The 18859-nt window shown below is 40.9% G+C and overlaps 1 protein-coding gene across 1 annotated transcript in view; it reads right to left on the bottom strand.

The window, feature by feature from the left end:
• astn1 (astrotactin 1) overlaps nt 1–18859 on the bottom strand; it is a 1993575-nt gene that overhangs the window by 1324215 nt on the left and 650501 nt on the right. The gene's annotated exons all lie outside the window — the stretch shown is intronic.

Genomic DNA, 18859 nt, shown 5'->3' on the forward strand with positions numbered 1-18859 from the left:
TGCGCAGATTAAGTGGATTGGCCACGCCCTATTGCCCATTGAGTCTGGAAATTTGCAGGCTCGTTGGATTAGCCTCGGGAAATGCAGGATTGCAGGGCTAAGGTGGGTCTGAGTGGGCTGCTGTTTGAAGGGTTGGTGAGGGCTGAATGGCCTGCTTCCATGTAGTAGCAATTCCATGATATGGATAGGGTAGGTGACTGGATCAAAATTTGGCAGATGAAGTCTAGCGTGGATAAGTGTGAGGTTATCAATTTTGGTTGGAGGAATAGAAAGGCAACTGATTATCTAAATGGAGAGAAACTTTAGAATGCTTCAGTGCAGAGAGATCTGGGTGTGCTCGCTCATGAATTGCAGAAAACTAGGATGCAGGTACTGAAAGTAGTAAGGAAGGCAAATTAAATATAGGTATTTATTGATAATGAAAAAGAAGAGAGAGTGAGACCATACCTGGAGTACAGTATTGCACACATTTTAGGTCTCCTTACATGAGGAGGGTTGCAGTTGCATTGGAGGCAGTTCGGAAGAGGTGCATTAGATTGATTCCAGAGATGAGGGGTTTGTCTTCTGAAGAGAAGTTGAGCAAGTTAAGCCTATACCCTTTGAAGTTCAGAAGAATGAGGAGATCTAATTGAAGTACAAAAAATGCTAAAGGGGATCGACAAAGCAGGCTTAGAAAGGAAATTTCTACACGTAGGGCAATCTAAAGCAAGAGGTCTTGGTTTTAGTAAAAGGGTTTGCAGATTTAAAACACATTTGAGGAGGAATTACTTCTCTCAAAGGATCATGAATCTGTGGATTTCACTACCCCAGAGTAAGATGGATGTGGGAACATTGAGTAAATTTAAAGAGGAGACAAACAGATTTTTATTCAGAAATACATTTAATGGTTATGGAGAGCAGGCAGGAAAATGGAATTGAGACTGAGATGAGATGCAACTACACCACACAGACAGTCTGACTGGTGATCCTAACATTGGTCCTCAGTGCAATTGTTCATGCTTTTGTGGTTATTTAGGAAATGTTACCCAATCAAAGAGTCATATCTAATGTTGGATACTATGTTTTGAGTTTTGAATGTTGAGCTAGTTAAAAACAATTATTGCATTGCACCAGTGCTGAAATTCAAACCAATTACCCTACTCCCGAGCTATCCCTGTGCAGGTGTCACTCCCAAACGAGTGTGGACTCAGGACCCACATTTGTTCCTGACATCAGAGGCCCGACATCTGGGAAAATTCAGCCCATTAACTCTTATTTTTGCTCTTCACCAATGCTACCTGATCTCATGAGTATTTCCAACATTGTCTGTTTATTTTTTCAGATTCCAAGTACCCTCAGTATTTTGCGTTTTGCATTTCAAGGATTTGAATATCTAATTAAAATTTGTATTAATTCAAAATATCAAAACATCTGACTTTCATTCTGTGCTCTCAACGACAGATTGTGTCAAAGAGTCATAGAGTTATACGGCATGGAAACAGACCCTTCGGTCCAACTCATCTGTGTCGACCAGATATCGAAAACTGATCTAAATTGATTTATTGTCAAGTAAGTACAGTGAAAAGCTTTGATTATGAGCAGTACAGACAGATCGTAGTAAGCAAGGACATACAGATCATAGGGTGAAAAAACTTGGACACGGGCACAGGGCGTGCGTTCGGTGAGATCAGCATTAGTTGAAGTTACAGAGTCCATTCATCAGTCTAATAACAGCAGGGGAAGAAGCTGTTTTTGAACCTGCTGGTGCATGTCTTCAAGCTTCTGTATCTTCTGCCTGACGGGAAGATGTTGTAGCAGAGCATTAGCAGGTGGGATGGTCTTTGATGATGTTGGCAGCATTTCTGCAGCAATGAGCTGTGTAAATGGAGTCCATGGATGGAAGGTTGGCTTCCGTGATGGTCTGGGTTGTGCACACCACCTTTTGAAGTTTCTGATGAAGGGTCTAGGCCCGAAACGTCAGCCTTTCTGCTCCTATGATGCTGCTTAGCCTGCTGTGTTCATCCAGCTCTGCACCTTGTTGTAGATAACTGGAGTAGGCTTTACTTTGGGCTCCTCCTAGGACTTTGCTCTGCAGTTGTAGATGTGCTCACTGAGTCGATGTGTTTGTTTGCAGATGTTCCGTCACCCTGCGAGGTAACATGGTCAGTGTTTCCTCTGGTGAAGCATTGGTGTTCTGTCCCGTTTGTTACTTATATGCCTCGGTTTGCTGGGGTGGTTGGCATTACTTCTGGTTCTGTTTATTCAGTAGTAAATTCCATTGAGGCATATAAATATCAAGTGGGACGGGACAGAACACCAACGCTTCACCGGAGGCACACTGACCATGTTACCTAGCAGGGTGACAAACCGTCTGCAATCAAACCCATCGGCTCGACGAGCAACGCTACAACCTCATCCATAACCCGAGCTACAAATCTCCTCAGAAACTTTCAACTTTGCCTTAATATCCTCCCTTCTATACACATGGATCTGCAATCTGGATGTCCTAATGAAGAAATTATGAACCATTCCAACAAAATCAGTCTGTGCCCAGAGAAACACCGACGGGTAGAATTTGCTCATTATTGCTACAATTTTCCAGTGTCACAGGTCCTTATTACACTCTCAGCCGTATTTATAGAGACAACTCTTTGGCATCATGATGAAGCAGATTCAGTAATATATGTTTCATTTCTAAAATGGTTCAATGAGGAAAATAAGTTTAAATGAAATAGTGCATTCATGTCTAAAGTCAGAACAGAGAAAACCAGGAGGTAAATAGCTGAATGGATAGATGGATAAAACATTAACTAAAAGTATTTCCTCGATCTGGCAAAAGGCTAGAAGTGGTGCATTGCAGGAATTGATGCTTGGACACTATTGTTCATTATGGATGAAGATAAATGCTGGCCTTTTCAGTAAAACAACTGAAATGAGGAGATAACACCTGCAACATCAGATTGGCCTAGATTTCCTTTACATTACTACCAGAATGCAAGACAAACGAGGGCTGCAGACATTCAGAATGTGGATGGTTTTGTAGGAATCCCCTCAGCAGTTTAAGGGCCTCTGGCTGAGTGACAGTGGTGGTAGGAAGAATGCTGTCCTCTTAAGTGAGGATTCAATCAGCTCAAGGCCATTGCTACACCCTCGGGCAGAGCCTCAGCCATCCAAGTCATATGCTGGAGCATAGCTTGCTGATCTGTGGGAAGATTCTGTGTGCCCATTGAGCACTCTTATCCACAGTTATAATTGCGACAGTCTGAAACCACATGGCAATGAGATAGGCTCGCATTGCAGCTAGCACTGATTACATGACCACAGTGTGTGAGCTTCCTCTGTGGGACTCACCTGACTGCGTTAGAATGAAAACTAAAACATTTTCCATTAGACACTGCCTCACAATTGGTTCAGCGACTGTGGTCATGGAGTTGGCCGTTATTTCTAACATTGAAAAGGTAGAAACATCAGGCTTTGTGGGTAGCTTCAGGCTTTTCACAAAGCCTGATGCTATCCTTCATGACCCTTGGCTGTGACAACAGCTTCTGTGGATTATTTGACAATGCACTCAGCATTGCTGTGTTCATGTGCGTCCATCAACTTTCTTCTGTACATCACCCTCTCAAAGTCCTTCACCTGAGACCTGAGAGAGAGAATTTACCTTCCACTGACTATTCCTTCACCTGGCCTGACTGCATTCCATCCATTCCTTGTGTTTCACTACATGCAGATTCAAACTTCATATTGCACTTTTAGAACTTCAGCAGCACTGAGATCTGAGTTAGAGTTATAATTAGAGCATTACAACACAGGATAGTCTGTAATTAGTCCAATAAAGTGTTTGGGAGAAACCTCGCCATCCAGAGAGTGACTTGAATGTAAAATTTGCTGGCACATGGTATAGTTTAGGCAATTATCATTTATGCATCCAAGAGCAAGCTGGAGGAACTCAGCAGCAGAAAGGGATAGAAAGATATGCTGAAGAGTTTCAGATGAAATAAAGTGAGATGAGGCCTACATGGAGCATAAACTCTGACATGACCAGGCCAAATGGAGTACTCCTTTCTAGAAAAGTTTTTGCTATAAAATTCAGTCATTCTATGTAATGCTGGATTGTTTTGTGACTTCTAGTTTGTGTTAACTATTGTCACTGGTTACAGACTTGAAAAATACTGTTACCAATTGCCATCTTAACGTTTTCAAATACGAGAAAATATTAGAACAGAAGCCTAAAACATTGTGTTATTTAATGCACTTCACCTTTTCTAAACTAACTAGTGTTCCAGCAAATTGATACCTGAATTGCTAATTTCCATATAAATATATCAAAACATATAACTCATATTGACAAGTTATTCTATTTAAACAAAAAAGCTAATTTTTAAATAGTTTTGTGCTTCCTTACCTCCAATGTCATTGCATTTATAACATTTCCCATTTAAATGCATTTCAGCACTTTTATTCAATACAACTTGTCTATTTTACATTAAACTACATTGATGTGTATGCTGATACGTGAAATTTAGTGCAATTTTTTCTATATCCTCCTATTAGAACTCCAGCCATACTAAAACAAAAAAAAGCTCAGAATATATCAGGGAAAGCATGCTTTAAATTAAGTGCATAGACTTTATGTCACTTAACATCCCCTGTCATGGAAAAGCACTGAAAACAGGCCATCCCAAATTACTCAAACTTGAACTTAGCTAATTAAATAGCATGACCATATTTGTACGAACAGGGAATATATTGTCAGTGGTCTAGTCTCATATTGCTGTAGGCTCTATGCAATCTAGCCTTTGCAAATTAACAGGATAAGAGCTTTCCACAGAAATCAAACCAAAGTAGTCCAGACTTTTACAGTTTCAGGAAACTAACTCCCATAAAACTATGATTGCTTCACAGCATTTTACCAGATTTATTCTTCATCACTTCACTTGTCTTTTTAAGTTTCTAAGGTGGTGCAATTTTTGACATAAAACATTGAAATGTAATACATTGCCAATGTAAGCCACGGTTTAATTATCTCACAAGATACATGCAATCAAAAACTTCATTATTCTATTTCTGTTGAAGGTGTCACTGTGCTAAATTCTGAGTCTGCAACAGCGAGATGCTTAATTGCATTGAGCTGCCAATGACTCAGACTGAGTTTGATTTGCCATCTGCAAAGCTTTCAGTGGTATTGGCCACCTGACAAAAGAACTAAACAGTTCCAACTTCCTCAACTTGTGTGGGAAACATGAGGGAGGTGGATCGCAACAGAAAGCAATATTTTAAATTATTTTAAAATTCCAAAATTCTTTGGCACTTGCAAAATTATACATTAATTAAATGCTTTGAAACGTGTTCACTATGACAGGCAGACACAATAGTAAAAGCGGTAAGATTGTCTTCAGTTTTACAACAAATAAGAGACCATAAAGGAATGCATACCATGCAATTAGTACTATCTGTAATATGCTGGAGCTGTATATTCTCAGCTTTCAAAGTTTAATTGACCAGAGCATGAGCTACAGCTGACTGGGCCTCTAAGATACTTGAGTGCTGCACAAATAAATTGCATTGGAGAGGCAAATTATCAATTATGGGAATGATAATGTTGTTTGGCCTAGTTGTTAAAATTAACACAAGTATTCAAAAGGCAAAGAAACATAGCTCCCATTTCAGAATTAACAAATTACTCAATATCACAAGTGGATCAGATTATCTGACTGTATTTTACACACATTAGATAATGGGCCTGGGAGTCATTTCAAATCTTTAAAAAATTGAAGTGCACTATAAAATGCACAGCACCTTTCATTCCTTATTGGAAGCATTGGGTTACCATTAAAACCTAAGTCCTGAATGTTTTTATCAACGCCATGAAAAACATCCACACCAAAAAAAGTTGCCTTATTTTCTTCTTCCGCTACCAAACGTGCATGCACAATTCAAACAGAAAAGTCATTTGTCTATGTGATCTGGGAGCTTGTTTAGTGTCTAATTTCATCACAGAAAAGCTGCATTTCAAAGTGCCTCCTCTGCTGATTTGAGCTTAGATGGTGATGAACTCACAGCAGGTCTCATGCCTTGAGCTTTGGACAGCAAATTTCAACAAAGGTTTGTGATTCTGTTGACTATCTAGTTAAGTCCTGTTGTATATTGACATAGGTAGACATCAGATGAGAATGGGATCGGGTTCAACTCTGCCGACAATCATGCATCTTTTTTAAAAACCAAAAGAACTGCGGATGCTGTAAATCAGGAACAAAAACAAAGTTCCTGGAAAAGCTCTGCAGGTCTGGCAGCATCTGTGAAGGAAAAAACAGAGTTAACGTTTCGGGTCCGGTTCTGAGGATGCATCTTTTTTATTCATTCATAGGGTGAGGCTGGCTAGGCCAGCATTTATTGCCCATCCCTGATTGCCCAGGGGGCACTTTAAGAGTTAACCGTGTTGCTGTGGGTCTGGAGTCATGTGTAGGCCAGACCAGGTAAGGATGGCAGTTTCCTTCCCTAAAGAACACTGGTGAACCCAATAGGCTTTTCCAACAATTTACAATGGATTCACGGTCATTATTAGATTCTTGATTCCAGATTCTTATTGAATCCAAATTCCACCACATGCTGTGGCAGGATTCGAACACGGGTCCCCAGGACACTACCAAGGTCTCTGGATGAATAGTCTGGTGATAATACCACAAGGCGATCACCTCCCCTGTAGATACTGCATGAGGTCAGGGGTGAGATAAGTACCAGAGGCACTTTCTGTTTGTAAGAAAATAACAGTTTCAGATTATGTGTGAGACGCTGAGATGTCAGGAAGCACTTCTATGCGGAAGGGGTGGGAGGGGTTTACCGGTTAAGTAAAGGTATTAAGGAAAATAAGCCAAAGGCAGGTGCATGGAATTAGGCCACAGATCAGCCATGATCTCACTGAAAGATGGAACAGGCTCTTTGGGCGGTATGGCCTACTCTTGTTCCTATGTTACTATGTTCCCAAAATAACAAATGAAGGTTAGCTCAGTTACCTGTATGGATAGATTGCAATACAGAGTGACACTGACAGTGTGGGTTCAATTCCTGCTCTAGCTAAGGTTACCACGAAGGACTCTCCTTCTCAACCTCTCTGCTCGCCCGAGGTGTGGTGACACTCAGGTTAAACCACCCCCAGTCATCTCGCTCTAATCAGAGAGCAGCCCTATGTTCCTGTCGGACTATGGCGACTTTTTCTTTACCTTTACAGCTAACAATGATAGACATTGAATCAGATGAACCTAACTACACTCGACACAGTACATAACATACCCAATCACTAGTATATCAAATACTGGCCAGATGTAGTCACGGTCAATAAACATACAAGCTTCAGGTGCTCTTTCCAGTTTTGGTCATGGGGACAGTTGAAGTCAGGCCCAGCAGAGGGCGCACACACAATGGTAATCACCAATGGCCATGACTACAGAGAGCAGTTTGTTTCTCTGAAGCAGCCTGGAATGTGCTTGATGTACACTCTGCTCCTGGACAAAGTTCCAGAGATCGAGACCCAGTTGTCCTGGAGTGAGACCCCACGGCCACTTCTTTGGACAACCAGGGTACTGTTGGAGTTTGTAGCCCACTTTCTGCCTTGTTTGTGGCTCCTGCCCCTTGGTAAAGGAACAGGTCCACTAAAACACTTCACATGCCATATTTAGCACATCCATTCCCCCTTGGATGGTTGATAAACCTTCAGTCAAGCTCAATGGAAGATGCCACTAACTCTACAGAGTTTGTACGTATTTTTTTAATGTCCCACAGGAAGGTGATGCAGACTCAGCTGTGAATTTAAAGTTAGGGGTTGTTCTTTAGGACAGAGATAAGGTGATTTTTTTTTCTCTCAGATGGTTATGATGTCTTGCAACTCTGCCTCAGAAGGTGGTGGAGACAGGGACGTAGAATATTTTTACGATTGATCTGGATAGTTTCTTGTTCAACTGAGGAATCAAAGGATAATTAAAGCTTATTGGAGGGAGATAGTAATGTCGAAATATAAAACAGTTCAGCTGTGATCTTATTGAATGGTGGAGCAGGACTGAGGGGCTGAATGGCCTACTTCTCCAATTCTGTTTGCATCAAGTAGGCCAAACAAGGCAAAGGTTTCAACTCACGCTTGTTCTCTGTGATCTGTTCCCAGGGTTTCACTGCAAAGAATCATAGAATTTCTACAGTGTAGAAACAGGCCATTTGATCCATTGAATCTGCACCAACCCTCGAAAGAGCATCCTACCCAGGCCATTCCCCTTATGTTATCTCTGTAACTTTGTAATTCCCATGGCTAATCCACCTAGCCTGCACATCCCTGTACACTATGGGCAATTTAGCATGACAAAGCCACCTAAGCTGCATTACTTTGGACTGTGGGAGGAAACCAGAAGCACCCAGAGGAAACCCACGCAGACGTGGGGAGAATGTGCAAACTCCACCCGAGGATGGAATTGAACCTGGGTCCCTGGCATAGGGAGGCAGCAGTGTTAACCAATGAGCCACCATGGCCCAAAGAGAATAGATATTGAGTTGACTGTCTTCAGGAGTCTCTTGTGTAAGGAAAGGAAGGCCATCGTGAGAGCATATACTTTGATTCATCATTTGGATGGAGGCAGTGCAGGCAATGCCCTTATTTATACTTGTCTTTGGTCTGGGGTGATATTGCAACATTATCAGGGCACAGAAAAATACAATCAGCCCAAATTGATGGCCTGCTTTCTGAAACCATCCATGATTGGACACTGCCAAGTGCCCCAGTTGGCCGCATGAGAAGGCAATCAAACCAGCAACATTGGTGTGGGACTGGAGTCACGTACAGGTCAAGACCAGGTAAGGATGGCAGGTTTCCTTCCAGAAAGGAAAGTGAACCAGTTGGATTTTAATGGCACCTCAAGTCCATCATTGTCTTTATCTTTTTTTTTAAAAGGAGATTAAAATTCTCAAACTGTCTGAGTGAAACTTGGATCCCCATCCTGTGGGTTACAAAGCTCACTTGCATGGATTACAATAGCATGTGATCGCAGGTGAATTGGTTTGGGAGTGAATTTGAGGGAACTTCTGCTATTTTTAAACTTAAGAATCTTATAGGAATCTGAGTGACATGGGTCGTGAGTGATGTGTGGCAGAGATGAAGGGCAAGTGCAGCAAGGCCCATCTCAACATTGAGATTAACCTGAGCCATCTTTTATGCCTTTCACAAGAGCAGAGAAGGCTGAGGAGGGAACTTGATTGAGATGTATAAAGTTACACGGGGCAGAGATAAAGTAAATAAGGAGAAACATTTCCTTTAGCAGTGGGGTGAGTGATTATGCAGCACAGTTTTATATTAAGAAGCAGGAGGTTTAGAAGTGATGTGAGGATTTCTTTTTTCACACTGAGGGCGATGAGTTTCTGGAACTCACTGCCTAAAAGGATGGTAGAGGCAGGAACCCTTAAGACATTTAAATACTATGTAGAAGAGAACTTGAAATGCTATCGTATACAAGGCTACAGTCCAAGTGCTAGAGAATGGGATTGGAGTGGATGGATGCTTGATGACTAACATGGACATGATAGATCAAAGGGACTTTTTCCGAGCAGTTAAAATCTCTCTGATTCTCTATAACGTTCTCCAACAAAATGCATCAACAAGCTCAATGTTGAGAAAACTCAGGACAGAAACTAGAGCAAGAACCTGGCAAACTCAAGTAGCTGCTTGTTCCAAAAGACCTCCATTTTGGAAACCAGGCACCAACATCTCAGGGCATGATCCATGTACACATGCACACGGACATTGGCATCTGACATGTGCCAGCCGCTTAAAGCCCTCTTGGTACCTCTCTGATGCGTCCACAGGATGCTGCTGCTACTGTCATAATAATGCTGCCATAAGGAGATGAAGCATTCAGGGAGACACACCAGCTCATGGACTGGACCAGGCTCTTTACTTGCTGTCATAGCATTCACTGGCTTTGACCATACTTGGATGCTCACAGCATCCCTGCCTTACATTGCCTGGCCTTGCTCTTTTGAGCTTTGCCTCATCTAGGCAATACAAAGCAGAGATGCTGTGAGAGAGAGAGAGAGAAAGAGAGAGAGAGGCAGATAGTATGGGAGATGAAAACAGATGGCCTTGCTATTGCTGAGATGGTAGGAACTGCCGATGCTATTGCTGTTGGTGTAGGTGGAGAGGTTTCCTGAGCCAACAAGTAGGCACCACAGAGGGCATGCAGGGTTGGTCATGCGGGGTGTTGGATGGGTGACGGCAGATCGGAAGATACTGCAGACACACGAGAGAGTGGTAGAGTAGGACACTTGATCAGAGGTGGATACAGGAGCAGAGTTAGAGTGAATGCAGGGTGTCAGACAGAACAAAGTGGCACTTACTATGGCAGATTGAATAAGAACATTATCTCTCTTCATGAAGTGCTGGCCATTCCTCTGGGTAGCTGAAAATGCTTTAACCCAGGTAGGCACGTCAGACCAGACTCACATATGCTGATGCCATGGCCTCCACTTCAGAAATTGGTGTGATATTAGCCATGGAGTGCGTAAGGTCATTAATGAGGTGAGTTTGATAAGATACAGCAAGAGAACTCATTGCACCTCATGGTGACACGATCTACAACAAACTCAACGCAAAGTGGACTTAACTGAAAAAAAGGATGTTTCAGGCTGACAGTCAGGTGCAAATGCAGTATGTCAGTGTTTGTGCAAGATATTTTCATTTGTACATGGAATAGGATTCGGAGGTGCTTGTGAGGTTCAAGTCTTTGGATGTTATTGTCCAAATCTTGGATAAGGTTATGATCAAAGAAGCTGGTTGCATTATATGAATGACCAAGTTGTGTGCAATTGTCCAACAGAGCCATAGTTATTTTCTGTCATACTGAAATCTGAGTTTTTGACGGGTTTATCAATAAAGGAATAGTGTGTAAAATATGAGTAGATTTGCAAAACCTACATAACAAAGTCCAAACCCATTGTGAATATAGTACCCAATTCGGTGCACCAAAAGTAATTAGAGGTCTGAGGGTGGAATGTGGGGAGTATGGGCCCAAAACAGAAGGAATATGTGGGCTCATGATTTCTCTCCCTGCCTCTAATTTTGAATGTAGAGGCAACATTTATAGAATAGACAGGAGAATGAACTCCAGTGCTGGGGGAATTAGGCAGCCAAAAATTAGAGGATTGTAGGGGTTTCCTGGCCTCAGAAGGATTGAGAGGTAACCTTAAAGAGCTAATATATTGTAAACAGCTTGAAAAAGTTAGAACTAGAGAAGAACTTTGAATTAAACTTTAAAGTTTGTCAAGGAGCCAGAATATCAATCTCGTGAAAGGTAAATTTAGGACTTAAATGCTAAGAAGCTCTTTCTCAAACACACATTTTATTGGCCTCCTGACAATGAGTAAAAATATCCAGAATTGTTGCATGGGCTTCAGCGCTGGTTCTTCATTTCTAGAAGAGCCAATGGATTTAATGGCCTTTCATTTTTATCTATCAATTGAGAGGTGTTTGTGAGATTAAAATATATCAAATGTATTGGAGATTACAAGCAAGAAGCTATTTGCACTCTGGAAGCAGAGAGAAATACAATGATGCAATTCAAATGCTTTTCACGAAAATCAGTGAAACGGGAAAATTGGTCTCATTAAGGAATGGATCATGCAATGAAAATAATAAGCAAGATGTTACAATCACTCAATGAATGGAATTCTATAATAACTGAAAAATTGATGATTTTCAAGTAAGTTACTGACATTGAGAAAGAAAAAGATTCAAGATGGTGGCAGTGGCAGGGTAGGAAGTGTTTGGGCTCTGTGCCTGTATCCTCCCCCTCACCTGGCCAGCTGCATTCATCTTTGTTCTTTTCTTTATTTTGTTGTTTTGTTTCTTCAATTCTCTTGTATCAGAGTTCATCTTTTCTCCTTTTCTGCAGCTGCAGTGGAGGAAGGTGGTTGCGAGGGCGTGCTGTGATGGTAGCAGCGTGGTGGATCCAGATGCCCATTCCTCATGGCCATTGTGGCCTTGGCTTTATCGAAGGCTTCATCGTCAGTGGGTCTGGGTGCGTTCTTCCTGTTGGTGGTGCGGTGGTATCAGCAGTGGCCATAAACAGTGGCTCCTTGTGGATGTGATGGCAATGTGGTGGCTTTGGGTAATGACTGAAGTGGCGACAGCTTCAACATCCAGGACTTCATGGGTCCAGTCTGTCCTTCCTCATTATGGCAGCGAGGCTTTGGCAGTGGCCATGGAGGGAATAAGAGATGAACTTTGTCCTAACTTTGTCTCAGTCATTTATTTTAAAGTTTCCGAAATTACAATGATGCCGAATTGTGGTGACTTACACACATATCACTGTATATTCATAAATACAATGACAATAAATTGACATGCTAGTCTAAAAATTAGTAGCTGATGCAGATGCCAACAGGCACTCCAATACCACATCCAAGGGATCTTTCCTCATGTCTGATCTTATATCTAGGATGATATGGCATTTATATCAGGACATCACAGGAAAGCCCATCTCTTTTGTCCCCAGTAACCATAAGTGTACATTTCTGAAGAAGGTTCCCGACCCGAAACATCAGCTTTCCTGCTCCTCTGATGCTGCTTGACCTGCTGTGTTCATCCAGCTCCACACCTTGTTATCTCAGACTCCAGCATCGGAAGTTCTTACTGTTTCTGTGTACATTTCAGAATTTGTTATAATAAGAATGTAAAATCCAATGATACAAATATAGGGAGAAAAAATGCTGCAGAATGAAAATGCACTTTATTTGGAAAGAAAATATGCCCTCGTTTGGCTGTCTGTCATTGTTGTTCTCTCTTGCATGCTAAAACACTGTTTTTCCCAGCATTGCCCTTGGGGCCAAAAGTTTTCTGCAGTTTACCAAAATGTCCATCAGCACTGGAATTGATTAATGATTCTTCATATCATTAACATTTAATTGCTTTTATAATGGAGCACCAAATGGCATGATGCATCTTTTTTGTTTTTGTATGGTGCTCACAAGGAAATAAAATGTAATCCATTGCAGCTATGCAGTATTATCATCTAGCATTATCAGTTCTAGCACAGGGTTCATTTAGTGTATTCCCATTTTCAAAACTGTTCCAATAAAATCACTTTGAGGAAAAGTCAAAAAGCCACTCCAAGGCTAAATTAACATTTGCAACTTTTGTAATCAGGTATACTTGCTTGTGCTACTATTTGTTTTGCAAGTTTATTGCACATTGTCTGGTCTATATTTTTCCGTTTCCTTTTAAACTAGGATGAAGTAGGATGTTCTGATGGAGGGTGACTGGACCCAAAACATTAACTCTGTTTTCTCTACAGATGCTGCCAGACCTGCTGAGATTTTTCCAGCAAATTGTTTCTGTTTCTGATTTCCACTGTCTGCAGTTTTTCTTTGAAGTAGGATGTGCACTGCTGGCATTTTTCCTTAAGATATTTAGTACTGTGCAATATTGAATTGTGTACATCTTTGTCTTCGTTTTGAATAATAAAAATATTGAGCTTCCAACACTTTTCCAAACGTACTGATTGATTTTCTCCTCAGTTTCAATGGGGTAGGAATTCAGGTTGGTGTTTGAATGAGTAATAATGTGTACTTCAAAATATAATTTGGAAAAGCCAATGTCGGTGATGTGCAATGGGCACACTAAATCAATAGGAAAATGTCCTTGGTAGATTAAGGCAAACACCAAAAATCTATAAATTAAAATTGGTACCAGTAAGTACAGCCAATCCCTTTGTACAGTTAGAATTGCTCATTCATAATTGATATAGCCACTGACACTGAGTTTCTAAAAATAACATTTAATAGATTATAACTCAGGATTTTTTTCTGAAAGATTATATTGAACATATATTGAGGAGGAAAGATTCTGAAAGATGACAGAAAGAAAGGAATAAGTTGTCTTTACATATTGTAATTCATAATGTTGATATGTCCTAAAACACTTGATAATCAACTAAACTCATGCAGGCTTGACAGGCAGCATAGGATGGTTCTTTTCCACCTCTTGACCACCCAAAGACAGATATGTTCCTCAAAAGAATGTGCTTTAACCCATAATTTCAGGGACTGTCAAGAGGAGACAAATGACAGGTTTTCTCCTAAGTTTTTAAAAAGGATAAATATGTCTTACACAGTAGCCAAATTGCATTCACAAATGTATTCATTCTCACTGTCACACACTCAATTACACACACACACACACACACACACACACATGCATACACACACGCACACATGCACACAAAATTCCAAAAGCGGTTCTTTCCACAGATACTGCCAGACCTGCTGAGCTTTCCAACAATTTCTGTTTTTGTTTCCAAAAGAGGTGACATGCATTTAGGTGTCAAAATTGTTTTTGCCACACTTGCTTCACTTGGGATGAATTCTGACAAACGTTTCAGGCTTGTGATTTGTTATTGGCCTACTGAAGAAATAGAGTTTAGAGGTTGTTGAATCTGGATTCATGGTGTTTTATTGCTTGACGGAGTAGGTTTCACTAACTTCACTCCATTTAAGATTACTGCCAAAATACAAGACTAAAATCCTGGTTTGGTTCTTCAAGTACATTGAGAGACAAAAGCTGGAAAGTGAGCCCGAATGCTGTACCTTACTGATGTTCTTTTGTTGATCTGGATCCTTCTCTCTCCCCCTTACTGCTTCAAAAATGTGCCCAATTCAATGGTCCTTTTCAGAAACCTGTTTTCTGACATATGACCATAACATCTATTTCTCACTGTCCTCAGAAATGGTCTCTGAAGACTTGATCATTGACACAATGTTGTGTTCAGATTTCACCCTTTTGCATCTCATTTTAATGGTATTAAGTTCTTTTGCACTTATCCTTTCAATGTTCATTCTGAAGTTTAGAAGTCTACTGGATTATTGCGAACTAGTTTTTTGGCTATTTGGATAAGAGCAGCCATCAATCCATAGGAAAAGTGTGTTGAATTTCAGAGAGTTATCAATGGAATGTCACAAATGCTTGCCCAGCTGATGTTACTACTGGACAAGTCAGATTCCAGACTTGATAAGCCTGGCATTCTTTCATTGAGACATAAATTCACAAGGCTGCAGATTTGCTTTTAACAATAAAACAGAGGTTTATTGCATAACATAAATGAAATGTAAATATAATCAAACCAAGCTAATCTTGATAGAGCAAGTCTTCTTCAAACTGTCCAAAGGCTTTCTTTTTTAAAAAAAAATTATTCATTAGATAATCGCTAGCCTAGCCAGCATTTATTGTCCATCCCTTATTGCCTAGAGGGCAGTTAAGAGTCAATCACATTGCTGTGGGTCTGGTATGCCAGACCAGATGAGGATGGCAATTCCCTTCCTTAAAGGACATGGGTTCATGAACCCATGAACCGCATGGGTTTTCCTGACAATCGGCAACAATTTAGGAGACTCAATTCCAGATTCTTTTTTAATTCAAATTCCACTGTCTGCCTTCTTGAGGTTCAAACCCCTTGTCATTACCTGGATCCCTGGATTAGTAGTCTAGTGATAATACCACTAGGCCAACACCTCCCTCTAATTTGTGTGTTGTTCTAAACTAAAATCAATCCTTGATTATTCTCAACCAAAGAAAAATCTTTCAATGTTTTCTCTCTCCTGTCATTATAAACTTTTATATTACATTCCGGGAACCACAGACTGATTTAAGCTTTGGTTCTAGAAAGACTGACCTAGTTGTTTTTAAACCCCTTTACAGAAGAGACAACAACCATGTGCCACTGGTTTAAAATCCAAACAGTAAAAGGAATATAATAACACAAATAAAAATCATACACCTTTCATCACAATGCATGTAATCTCTTGTCCAAACGTTCAGACTAGTTTCCAGGATCTTGTGCAATTCTTTCCAGCCAATAGACATGGAAAAGGTCTCTTGACTTCTCAACTGCATTTTGCTTTAAAATTGAAGTGCTCGTTCTGTATAAACTGGAGTTGAAATTTTGTGGGTGTAATACAAGTTGAATAGAGGGAAAAGCAGTGGCTCTTATTTCTATCTGACAGATGGATAGGGTTGTGCTTAAATGTCTCATCTGAAAGACAGTGCTTGCACTATCAAAGATACCGTGTGGACTGTGTTCAGGGTGGGCCAACGGGCCTGTTCCTGTGCTATGGAATGCCACCGCAGACAAACAGCAGCGCTAAGCTAGAGTAACAAACAAGATAATGTGTTCAAGGCTCGTCAGTGATAATCATCACCCACGATCTTGTAATTCAGAAGCAAGATGGTTTATTCAAAATGAAAACGGTTGAAATAGCATTGCCTCCATTCATGAAATATCATACTTTCCCCTAGGCTTGCAAGCAATAAAGTAAGCAAAGGACACACCATGAACAAATTTCTTTCCTTAAGACCATAATTTTTACCACGCATAATGAAAATGCATGTACCTGAGTAAATGTTTAAAAATTATTTCAAATGGGCTGTGGGTGTCACTGGCAAACCTAGCTTTATTTGTCCACTTCCAAATGCCCTGAACTGAGCAGCTTACTGAGTAGTTTCAGAGGGTAGTTAACAGTCAATGGAATTACTGTGGATCTGAAGTCACATGTAGTCCAAATAAGGGAAGGATGACAGATTTCTTAGAAACATAGAAACTTAGAAGATAGGAGCAGGAGGAGGCCATTTAGCCCTTTGAGCCTGTTCCACCATTTATCATGATAATGGCTGATCATCCAACTCAATAGCCTAACCCTGCTTCCTCCCCATAACCTTTGATCCCATTCGCCCCAAGTGCAATGTCTAGCTGCCTCTTGAATCAATTCAATGTTTTTGCATCAACTACTTCCTGTGGTAATGAACTCCACAGGCTCACCACTCTTTTGGTGAAGAAATGTCTCCTCATCTCCGTCCTAAATTGTCTACCCCATTTCCTCATACTGTGACCCCTGGTTCTGGATGCACCCACCATTGGAAACATCCTTCCTGCAGCTACCCTGTCCAGTCCTGTTAGAATTTTATAAGTCTCCGTGAGATCTCCCCCTCATTCATCTGAACTCCAATGAAAACATTCCTAACCTAGTCGATCTCTCCTCATACGTCAGACCTGCTATCCCCGGAATGAACCTGGTAAACCTTTGCTGCACTCCCTCGAGAGCACGAGCATCCTTCCTCAGAAAAGGAGACAAAAACTGCACACAATATTCCAGGTGTGGTCTCACCAAGACCCTGTACAACTGCAACAACACATCCCTGCTCCTGTACATGAAACCTCTCGCAATGAAGGCCAACATACCATTTGCCTTCTTTACCGCCTGCTGCACCTGCATGCTTACCTTCAGTAACTGGTGCACAAGGACACCCAGGTCCTGCTACACACTCCCCTCTCCCAATTTACAGCCATTCGGGTAGTAATCTGCCTTCTTGTTTTTGCTTCCGAAGTGAATAACCTCACATTTATCCAAATTATACTGCATCTGCCATTGATTTGCCCACTCAGCCAATCTGTCCAGATCATGCTGAAGGATCTCTGCATCCTTGTCACAGTTCACCCTCCTACCCAACTTGGTATCACCTTCAAACTTGGAGATGTTATATTTTGTTCCCTTATCCAAATCATTAATATGTATAGTGAATAGCTGTGTCCCAGCACCGGTCCCTGTGGCACCCCACAAGTTACTGCCTGCCAATTTGAATAGTAGACAGTAGAGGGAACCAGATTTCTTGTAACAACAATTGACAATAGATGTCACGGTCACCATCACTGAGACTGCATGTTGCAAATTTATTAATTAGTACCAGCAACTATTGTGGCGAGGTTGCAACTGATGACCTTCAGAGCATTAACTTGAACTTCTATACAATTATCTCAGGAGCATGGCCATTATGCTACTGTCACCATCTCGCAGAGGATGAAGACTAAAAAAAAACAGCAACATAAGAACATCTGAAGTAGGAGCAGGAGTAGGCATTCAGCCCTCCTGCCTCCCTTGCCATTCAGTAAGATCTTAGCTGAGTGATGAGCTGAGATCTGAAGTGATCAAAAATGGAGAAGAAACAGAAAGACACCTCATCAGAAAATTAGAGATGCCTAAGACCAAATGAAGTAAAGACATTTAAAAAGAAACCAAAGAATGGAAGACACACCAGAATGGGGGGGAAAATAAACAAAAATTACCTGAGTCATTACATTTAATCATCCACCTAGATATTTAAATCTTGACAAAAAGTGAATTTCCCAAATGAGTGGGATCTATAATGGCTTGTAAAAAAAAGTTGGGACTGATATGAACAAGATTGATAATAGAAATAACAATACTGTGGATGTCAGAAATCTAAAATTAAAAGAGAAAAAATGTTGGAGAAATTCAAAGGTCTGGGGGCATCTGCTGAGAAAGAGAGAGAGTTAATGTTTTGATATGACTCTCCTTCAGCAGAAACGTTCTGAAGAAAAAGTTTATTGCACTCAATTACATTGAGTAAACATTAACTCTGTTTCTCTTTTTCACAGAAGCTGCCATTCCTGTTGAGTTTCTACAGAATGTTGTCTCTTTATTTTGAATGTGATTGAAAAATCTATACAGTAAGCCTCAATTTAATGTTTAATCCATGAGAATTCTGATGTAGCTCCAGTAATGCTTCCCTGAAAGAAGCAGACACACAATGCATCATACCTTTAATGACTGAGAATTCTTGGGTGACTTTGAAAAGGCAAGAAGCATTCAATGCATTTCAAAGTTGAAGTTGCCAAACAATTCTGCATTGGGAAAAAATGGAAATGCCTGCTTCCCGGGTCCAGGAGGGAAGAGTATTAGGGAGCTAGGGAACAGTAAGATGAGAAGAAGGTGGAACAGTCTCCATAAAGGTACAGGGCTGGATGAACACAGCAGGCCAAGCAGCATCATAGGAGCAGAG

The sequence above is a fragment of the Rhincodon typus genome, chromosome 10 (genome assembly GCF_021869965.1).
Source record: "Rhincodon typus isolate 14 chromosome 10, sRhiTyp1.1, whole genome shotgun sequence".
Classification (NCBI taxonomy): Eukaryota; Metazoa; Chordata; class Chondrichthyes; order Orectolobiformes; family Rhincodontidae; genus Rhincodon; species Rhincodon typus.